Here is a 9,679-nt window from a genome sequence, read left to right as displayed (position 1 = left end):
TTCTCCTTTGCAATACTAGTAAGTAATTTCCTGTCTCCATCCCTCTGTTCCCACTCAACTCTAAACTATGCACCCCTATTCCTTAACTGGACCACTTTGACAGCTCCTGACATCCTGTTCCTCTCTCTACACTACTTTCCATGCAGCAGCCAGGATCTCCTTGAAACATGTACACTGGATCATGGCACGCTTTTGCTTAAACCCCTTCAGTGGCTCTCCACTGCTCTTTGGGTCAAAGTTTGGTCCCTTACCCTGGGTCACAGGCCCTGAGAAGTCTGGCTTCTGACTTCTCTCTACCCTTAGCCTACATCATGTCCCCCTCACTAGAAGGGGCAGCCACACTGGCTATTTTCTGCAGGATGACATGATCCCTGCCTCCACTGGGACATGTTCTGCCCTTGATCTTCATTCGGCTGCCTTGGAGGCTGGCTCTCATTCTTTGCATCCCAGCTCAAATGTCACCTCCTCAGAGAGGCATTCCCTGACTGGCCTATCTAAAGGGGTCCTTCCCAGTTAGCTGTTCTCAACATTCTGTTAAATTTCCTTTGCACTTAATTTAAATTTACTTATTTTTTCCTCCACTAGAATATTAAGTTCTATTTTAAAAATATCTATTTTTATTGATTTCAGAGAGGAAGGTGAAGGGAGAGGGAGAGAGAGATAGAAACATCAATGATGAGAATCATTGATCGGCTGCCTCCTACACGCCCCACACTGGGGATCGAGCCTGAACCCCGGAAGGTGCCCTGACCAGGAATCAAACCGTGACCTCTAGGTTCATAAGTTGATGCTCAACTACCGAGCTATTCCGGCTGGGATAGAATGTTAAGTTCTTTACTATGGGGAATCTGTCTTTCTTATTCACTACTGCATTCTCCAGCACATAGCACGTTGCTTGATGATAGATAGTACTGTAAATCTCAATGAAGAGTTGTTGATCATTGTTTATAACAGTGAAAAATTGCAAGCAGCCTTATTGTTTACTAATAAGGTGTTCATCACAGAAATTATGATAGAATCATGTGATGGGAGATTATGTAATAAGGGGGAATATTTCATGGGAAGAAAAATGTTAATTCTATTTTTGTAAAACAAAGTGTCTATGTTAGATTTTTAAGAAATACTGCAAGGACCGGGGGGCGGTGAGTGCTTTTTCTTCCTTTCCTTTTTAAAAAACAATTTGTATTTAAACCTTTTCTACAATAAAACAATATTACTTTTACAATGACAAAGAAGTATTCTAAATGAAGTTATATTATAATGTGACATGGGGGGGGGGGGGGAAAACAATGGTGTTTGGGTAAACAGTTTTTGGAGATTGAGAATCTGAGTTGACTTCCTTTCTGGTTTCAGCTCTTGAAAGTATGAAGAATGATCCTGTGGAATCTATCCAGATTCTCGTGACTACTCTTCTTCAAAATATTGAGGAATATGTTAATCCTGAGGACAGCTCTACTTCCATTATAAGTACTCGCTTCTTCCGATTACGTGGCAGGAAAGCCCGAAAAAGAAAGAGGCACCTATTTAAGACTGTCAGACAGGAAGGAGATAATGATACTGATCGGCCCAGGAATTGGCTCCTAGGCCCTCTAAATTTACTGTGGAACTGGTGCAAGGGAGTGTAAAAAATACTCCCCTTATAATAGGCAACTTAGAAAAGTCAACACAGTCACAAGCACCAAAGTCTGAAAGTCCCCCTGAGGAAACTGAATTGATCCCAAAACAAGTTGCTCCTGAGTCACTGTGAACATTTAGAACTGGTGGCTAAAGCCTTTTCCAGTTGTTTATTCAGACGTCAGTGCTGGACTCTGCTGTAGTCTCTCCCACCTTTTTTCCAACTGGATGGGCGACTTTGATTTAACACCAAGTAATTTTGATCTTAGAAGGTATAGTATATTCCTTGTTCTTTATCTCCCCTAGGGTATTGTTAGCTATCAGTATATACATTTGTAAAATGTTATTTTCTTTTCATCCTAAACAAAATGGCTTCCATCCTAGTTTGGGGGGTTAGGGGGTAAACCTGAGTGACAGCAACAGCTCTGGAAGCAGTTCCTTCTACCTTCAGGCAAAGTTTCAAATGGCAAAAGGGAGGAGTAGGGTAGTAGAATCACAGGGTACCTAGTTTTCAATCTCTCCCTCACCTCTGCACAGGTTGCAGGAAATTCACATGTTTGACACATTTCCACGGGTGTATTCAGATTTCAGGTTAAAGCATAAAAGGCGGGCTGTGGTTTACATACAGTGGAGCAGCAATAACTCTAACTCTCACTGAGAAAGTACATCAGATTGCCACGAAAGTACATTATTGTTGAGATAACTTTGAATCCATTCTAATTTATTTTTTAAAAATTATTCTAGAACTTAGAGTTGGATCCTTGCTCCCTTTACCACAGACCAATTGTTACTGACTAGTTCGCTACACTATTTCAGTACTCCTGGTGCCTAATTTTTCATCTACAACATGGTATTATAATACCTCCTGGGTGTTGTCCTCCAGTATCCATCCTTCCCTTCTTCCCTGTTTTGTTTTGTTATAAACTGTGCATTTTTTTCCCAGAACAAAGCATATGTATCCCATCCTCCCTTGCAGCTAGGTGTAGCCATATAACTAAGTTCTGACCAAGTGGGTCTAAGGGCAAGTGGCATATGCAACTTCCAGGAAGTGTTCTTAAAGGCAGGGGCACATCCATTGTTGTACCACCAATCTTCCTGGTGACTAGAATGTAGACATGATTGGAACTAAGCATCTACCTTGGACCATCAGGAGGAAATGATATATTGGAAGTGATAGCAGAGCCAAAACATAGACAGAACCTAGATCAGTTATGAGAATAGATCTGTTTTCCAGTATCGATAGCTCACCCTGAAGACTGTGTTTATCTGGGGGATTGTGGTAGAGATAAAATTTTATCTATTTTAACCAATCTTGAGTTTTCTGTCACCACCAAACCCAATCCTGATGGATTTACTTAATCTTTCATCATTGCTATAAGGATTAAAAGAGATCATGAATATAAAAAGCTTAGCAGTTTGTCTGGCATGAAGGAAGAAGTCATGAAACAGGTTATTGGAACTTAGTTCTGAGAACTTTGAAAGGGGTGAAAAGACCAGAGAACTAGTTCCCACTTTAGTCAAATTGAATAATTTTACTTCTTTGAAGTTAGCAGTGATCAGAATGATTTTGATTGCTTCTAAATTTTATGAACTTTTAGATAAAATCTTTTTGAAACTTGGTTTCCTCATATAAAAATGAGAATATTTAAACTTTCTTCATGGGCTTTACAGAATTAAACAAAATGGTGCGATAGACTAGATATATCTAAGTGCTAAATAAATGGCTATAGCTATTACCCAGGTGTGATGGTTAATTTTATATGTCAACTTGGCTGGGCCATGGTGCCAAGATATTTGATCAAACATTATTCTAAACTAGAGGCCCGGTGCACAAAAATTTGTGCACTTGGGTGTGGAGGGGGTCCCTCAGCCCAGCCTGCGCCCATTTACAGTCCAGGACCCCTTGGGGGATGTCCACCTGTTGTCTTAGGCCCACTCCCCGGGGGATCAGGCCTAAGCTTGAAGTCAGACATCCTTCTGGCAGCCAGGGAGTCCTCAGGGGATGTCCGACTAAAGGCTTAGGCCCCCAAGGGATCCTGCCTAAACCGTTAGTTGGACATTCTTAGTGCTGCCATGGAAGTGGGAGAGGCTCCTGACACCACCTCTGCGCTGGCCAGCCATGAGCCAGCTTCTGGCTGAGTGGCACTCCCCATATGGAAATGCACTGACCACCAGGGTGCAGCTCCTGCATTGAGCATCTCCCCCCTGGTGGCCAGTGTGCATCATAACAACCGGCCATTCTGGTGTTCAGTCAATTTGCATATTAGCCTTTTATTATTATTATATAGGATATCCCTATTTCCCCCCTTTTGCCCCCTCTACCCAGCTCTTGCCCCCCACTTCTCTCTGGCCATCACCATCTAGAAGCAATTAGGAGATTTTTCATGTAATGCAGATACATTTCAATTAATATTTTATTAATTTTTAATTTTTTAATATTTTAATTTGAAATAATCTCATACATGTAAAAAAAACTATAAAATACTACAGCATATTATATGTACCCTTCACCCAATTTCTTAGGTGTTAATAATTTAAACATAACCATTATACAACTAACAAAATTTGGAATATATTTTTCTTATAATCTCTTTAATGTTACTTAATCCATTTACTTTGTTTTTGTTAATCTTCACCCAAGGATATTTTTCCATTGAATTTTAGAGAGAGTGAAGGGAAAGGGAGAGACACATTGATTGGTTGCCTCCTGCACATGCTCTGATAGGGACTGGGGATCAAGCCAGCAACTGAGGTACATGCCCTTGACTGGAATCGAACCTGGGACCCTTCAGTCCACGGGCTAATGCTCTATCCACTGAGCAAAACAGGCTGCAGCTTAATTCATTTACTTTTAATCTATATGTGTCTTTATATTTAAAGTGGGTTTTGTTTTTGATTCACCCTCATAATCTTTCTTTTAATTGGTGCATTTATGCCACTGACTTTCAGAGTGCTTACTGATAGAGTTACTGCCATATCAGGTGGCTTCTGGGGCTTCTGGGGCCAGCCAGTGGCCTGGGACCAGATCCAATCATGGGCGGCAGGCAGCTGGCTTCTGGGGCTTCCCGGGCCAGCCTGCGGCCCAGACCGGATCTGATCACGAGCGGCAGGCAGGCGGCTTCTGGGGTCCGCCACGGGGGCCTGGATGGCGAATCACGCTGGCGGCTCGCGCTGTCCTGCCCTGCCTGCAGTATGCAAATTAGCCGCCATCTTAGTTGGCGGTTAATTCGCATATCTCGCTGATTAGCCAATGGGAGGCGTAATGAAGGTACAGTCAATTACCATGTTTGTCTATTATTAGACAGGATGTTTCTGTGAGGGTGTTGTTGGATCAGATTAACACTTAAATCAGTGGACTTTCAGTAGAGCAGACTATGTATACTAATAAAGCCTAGGCGGCCTTTGTGCACAACATTGTCACCACACGATGGCCGCCACACAATGGCTGCCACACAATGACCACCACACGATGGCCTCCACACGATGGCTGCCACATGATGGCTGCCACAAAATGGCCTTATGCACAGCAAAGGTGGGGCCTGGCAGCCGCTCTGCACAATAACACCTGGGGGCCCCATGGCTCTGCACAGCACAGAGGAGGCCAGTCTCAAAGTCTCTGCTGCCAAGCACCGAGGAGTTGGGTCGCAGCAGTTGTGGGTGATAGGGCTGGCAGGGGAGGGCAGTTGGGCCAATTGGGCTGGCAGGGGAGGGCAGTTGGGAGCAAACTGGCCAGCAGGGGTGCAGTTAGGTGTCAATCAGGCCAGCAGGGTAGTGATTAGGGGGCGATCAGTCTGGCAGGCAGGCCAGTGGTTAGGAGCCACCAGTCCCACATTGTGAGAAGGATGTCTGACTGCTGGACATCCCCCAAAGGGGTGCCAAATTGGAGAGGGTGCAGGCCAGGCTGAGGGACAACCCCGGCCCCCATGCATGTATTTGGTGCACCGGGCCACACATTCTATATAACTTGAGTGGGCCTCATTCAGTTGGTTGAAGGCCTGAACAGAACAAAGACTGATCTCCCCAGAGCAAGAGGAGATTCTACCAGCAGAAAGCCTTTGCACTTGAACTGCAACTGTTCCTGGAATCTCCAGCCTGCCAATCTACCCCATCAGATTTTGGACTCACCAAGCTCCATAATTGTGTGAGCCAATTACTTAAAAGAAATCTCTCAGGATATAGTATATCCTATTGGTTCAGTTCCTCTGAAAAACCTTAACTAATGCATATGATGTCCTCAAGGTTCATCCATGCTCTAGTATGGGTGAGAATTTCCTTCAATTTTAACGCTCTTGCAGATACATTTTCATTCATTCATTCATCCATTGATGGACACTTGGATTGCGTCCACCTTTCAGCTATTGTGGATAATATGTCTAAAAGCAGGGAGATTTAAAAATCTGCTCAAGTCTCTGCTTTCATATCTTTTGAGTATATTCCCAGAAGTGGGATTGCTGCATCATATGGTAATTCTATTCTCAATTTTTTGAGGAACTGCCATGCTGTTTTCCATAGTGGCTGCACCATTTTACATTCCCACCAGCAGACACAAGAGCTCCAATTTCTCCACATCCTTGCTAACCCTTGTTTTCCTTCCTCTCCTTCCTACAGTCCCTCCCTCCTTTCCTCCCTTCTTTCTTTCCTTCCTTCCTTCCTTCCTTCCTTCCTTCCTTCCTTCCTTCCTTCCTTCCTTCCTTCCTTCCTTCCTTCCTTCCTTCCTTCCTTCCTTCCTTCCTTCCTTCCTTCCTTCCTTCCTTCCTTCCTTCCTTCCTTCCTTCCTTCCTTCCTTCCTTCCTTCCTTCCTTCCTTCCTTCCTTCCTTCCTTCCTTCCTTCCTTCCTTCCTTCCTTCCTTCCTTCCTTCCTTCCTTCCTTCCTTCCTTCCTTCCTTCCTTCCTTCCTTCCTTCCTTCCTTCCTTCCTTCCTTCCTTCCTTCCTTCCTTCCTTCCTTCCTTCCTTCCTTCCTTCCTTCCTTCCTTCCTTCCTTCCTTCCTTCCTTCCTTCCTTCCTTCCTTCCTTCCTTCCTTCCTTCCTTCCTTCCTTCCTTCCTTCCTTCCTTCCTTCCTTCCTTCCTTCCTTCCTTCCTTCCTTCCTTCCTTCCTTCCTTCCTTCCTTCCTTCCTTCCTTCCTTCCTTCCTTCCTTCCTTCCTTCCTTCCTTCCTTCCTTCCTTCCTTCCTTCCTTCCTTCCTTCCTTCCTTCCTTCCTTCCTTCCCTCCCTCTCCTCCGTCCTTGGCTTCTCTCTTTCTCTTTCTTTCTTTCTTTCTTTCTTTCTTTCTTTCTTTCTTTCTTTCTTTCTTTCTTTCTTTCTTTCTTTCTTCCTTTCGTTCTCTCTCTCTCTCTCTCTCTCTCTCTCTCTCTCTTTCTAAACCATACTAAAGGGCATGAGGTGGTATCTCATTATGGTTTTCATTTCCATTCCCCTGATGATTAGTGATGTTGAGTACCTTTTTATGGGCTTGCTGGCATTTTATATCTTCTCTGGAGAATTATCTATTCAACTACTTTGTCCATTTTTTAACTTGGTTATCTGATTTTGTTGTTGTTTTTGACTTGTACAAGTTCTTTATATATTCTAGGCAGTAGGTTTTTTAAAAAATATATATTTTATTGATTTTTTTACGGAGAGGAAGGGAGAGGGATAGAGAGCTAGAAACATTGATGAGAAACATCGATCAGCTGCCTCCTGCACACCTCCTACTGGGGATGTGCCTGCAACCAATGTACATACCCTTGACTGGAATTGAACCTGGGACCTTTCAGTCCGCAGGCCAACGCTCTATCCACTGAGACAAACTGGTTAGGGCTAGGTAGTAGCCTTTTCTTGGATATATGATTTGCAGTTATTTTCACCTATTCCATATGCTGTCTTTTCACTCTGTTGATTGTGTCTTTTGATGTGCAGAAGTTTTAATTTTGTTTTAGTTCAAGTTACCGATTTTTCTTTTTTCAGCCTTTGTGTTTGTTATATCCAAGAATTATTGCCATCCAATATCTTGAAGTTTCCCCCCATTTTCTTCTAAGACTTTTATAGTTCATAGTTATGTTTAAATCCATTTAAGTTATGTTTTATAAATGGTGTAAGGTCCACCTTCATACTTATGCATGGGGATATCACACCCCCCCCCCTATTTTTTTTTTAACTATTCACTCCTTCAGAAATTCTATCACTTACCATAGATTTAGTTCTTTTACCCAGAGGTGATCAAATCCATTCATCTTGACTGCCTCTTTCCTGAATTCTAGTCCCCCATTTTCAAAAACCATGGAATACCTCTTGGAGTCAATGAAAGTGGGGTAGCCTGGAAATTCAGTTTGATTAATTATTGACTATTACATGAGCAAAGAGACTATGTCCCATGCCCACTACAGTATGGCTTAATTAGCAAAAGTAGTGTAATTAGATGTACACTGGAGAGTTATCAGAGAAACTGAGGTTCAGAGAGACAAGTATTATTAGGGAACACGTTGTACTATTCCAGGGAGAGGCACATGGGGTCTGGGGGATGGGAACAACTGGTCTCTAGAAATGTGTTTTCTCTTACAGGACAGGCGGATTTCATGGGACTTTCTCGGGCCTAGGTAATATGTCTCACTCAAATCCCTATGTTTTCCTGGTTTTGAGTCTATGAGCACCAAGCAATTCCAATTCACATCCACTTCCCAAAGAGAAAATTAGCTTATGCTCACTGGAAAGGGCTCCTTTATAAATACACATCCATTAGCAAATATGAATTTAGCGATTATGTATCTATCGTGAGCCTGATACTTTCTGAGTTGCTAAGATAATTCAGTTTCTGGACTGATGCTCAGTTAATGACGTTTCCTATAGCTGGTCATGTGGTTTAGATACCATGACCTTTCCTCCCTAGACATAACATCTAGGCCTCAGTTTTATTTCAATTCCAGGCCCAGAAAAGCAGCAAAACAAGGGGGGCAAGCCAGGACCAGCTAACTAATGACCCCCTTCCCTGGCATTGACCCATCAGTGGAGACCATGACCCTGAAAGGATATGCCTGGAAAAGCAGATGAATATTCTATTGAGATCCTTCTCTAAGAACTCCCCTAAACTCCCAGCCTTTAAAACCCTCAAGACAAGGACCCAGCTCGCAGGGAGTGTGCCTGTGCCTTTCCCTTCACTCTTCATTCCCCACAGGTGTGCAACTCCTAAACTCTAAGGGCCTCCAGGAGACTTGCAACCAGGGGAACAATGGGCAGCGGCATCTCATCCTGGGCTAACCCCTGAATCTGTCTCCAAGGCCCCTTGACTCTGAGCCAAAGTAGCCCTGCCTCAGCTAATTTCTTTCCTATAACATTTCCAGAGGCCAAAGCAGACCACCTAGGTCTCTCCTGTTGCTGCTTTATCCTAAGCCCTTCCTGTTTCACTATCCCCACCGTTAATAAACATGCTCTTGAAATACCTGGACTTGTGTTGTGAAATCTTTCCTGCAGCAAGTCAAGAACAAACATACAACTGGCCTGCCTGAGGCAGACTGCTGTGGGCCCTGTCTCTGTCCACTAACTAACTCCAATTGATATGAGTAATAGTTAACCTTTTTTAGCTTTTATAATGCAGCATGCAAGGTGCTAAGCCCTTTATGTTACCAAGAGAATTTCAATGATCCCACAAAAATCCCATAGGATCGGTCCTTCTCTCCCGCCCCCAAGCTCTAAGAGAAAATTTATTTCGAAAGTCGCAGAGGTAGAAAAATGAGCAATAGAAGAAATGGGCTCCAGAAACAAGTTATGGAGGCAAAAGAAAAGGGCACTTTGAACTTAGGAGAAAGAGAGAGGCAAGGAGGAGCAGCCTGGGGGGAAGAAGAGAGAGGAGGGAAGTGGGAGGGGAAAGGCACAGGTGTGCTCCCAGGAGGGAGATCTCCAGGATAGGTCCTGTCATTATCTCCATTTTATAACTGAGGAAACTGAGGCCCAGAGGGTTTAAACAACATTCCAAGGCCACCCAACTAGTTACTAGCAGAGGAGGGATCTGAATCCAAGCAGTGTGACTCTTACTGGCACAAATACTTAAAATTAGCAAGAAGTAATGAGAACAGGAAAAGAAACAATGCTG

General features: G+C 43.5%; 1 long non-coding RNA gene across 1 annotated transcript in view; it reads left to right on the top strand.

Annotated features, from left to right (window-relative positions):
* The window catches only part of LOC106725317, an 8,709-nt gene extending 6,866 nt beyond the window's left edge, over nucleotides 1-1,843 (top strand). The window contains exon 3 of the long non-coding RNA XR_001361182.1: nucleotides 1,354-1,843. This is a non-coding gene — a long non-coding RNA (uncharacterized LOC106725317). The remainder of the gene's footprint in view (nucleotides 1-1,353) is intronic.
* Nucleotides 1,844-9,679: the final 7,836 nt, after the last annotated feature.

The sequence above is a fragment of the Myotis brandtii genome, unplaced genomic scaffold, assembly GCF_000412655.1.
Source record: "Myotis brandtii unplaced genomic scaffold, ASM41265v1 scaffold1551, whole genome shotgun sequence".
NCBI lineage: Eukaryota > Metazoa > Chordata > Mammalia > Chiroptera > Vespertilionidae > Myotis > Myotis brandtii.
The sequence above is the reverse complement of the archived record's forward strand: the minus strand, read 5'-3'. Positions and strand labels throughout refer to the sequence as shown.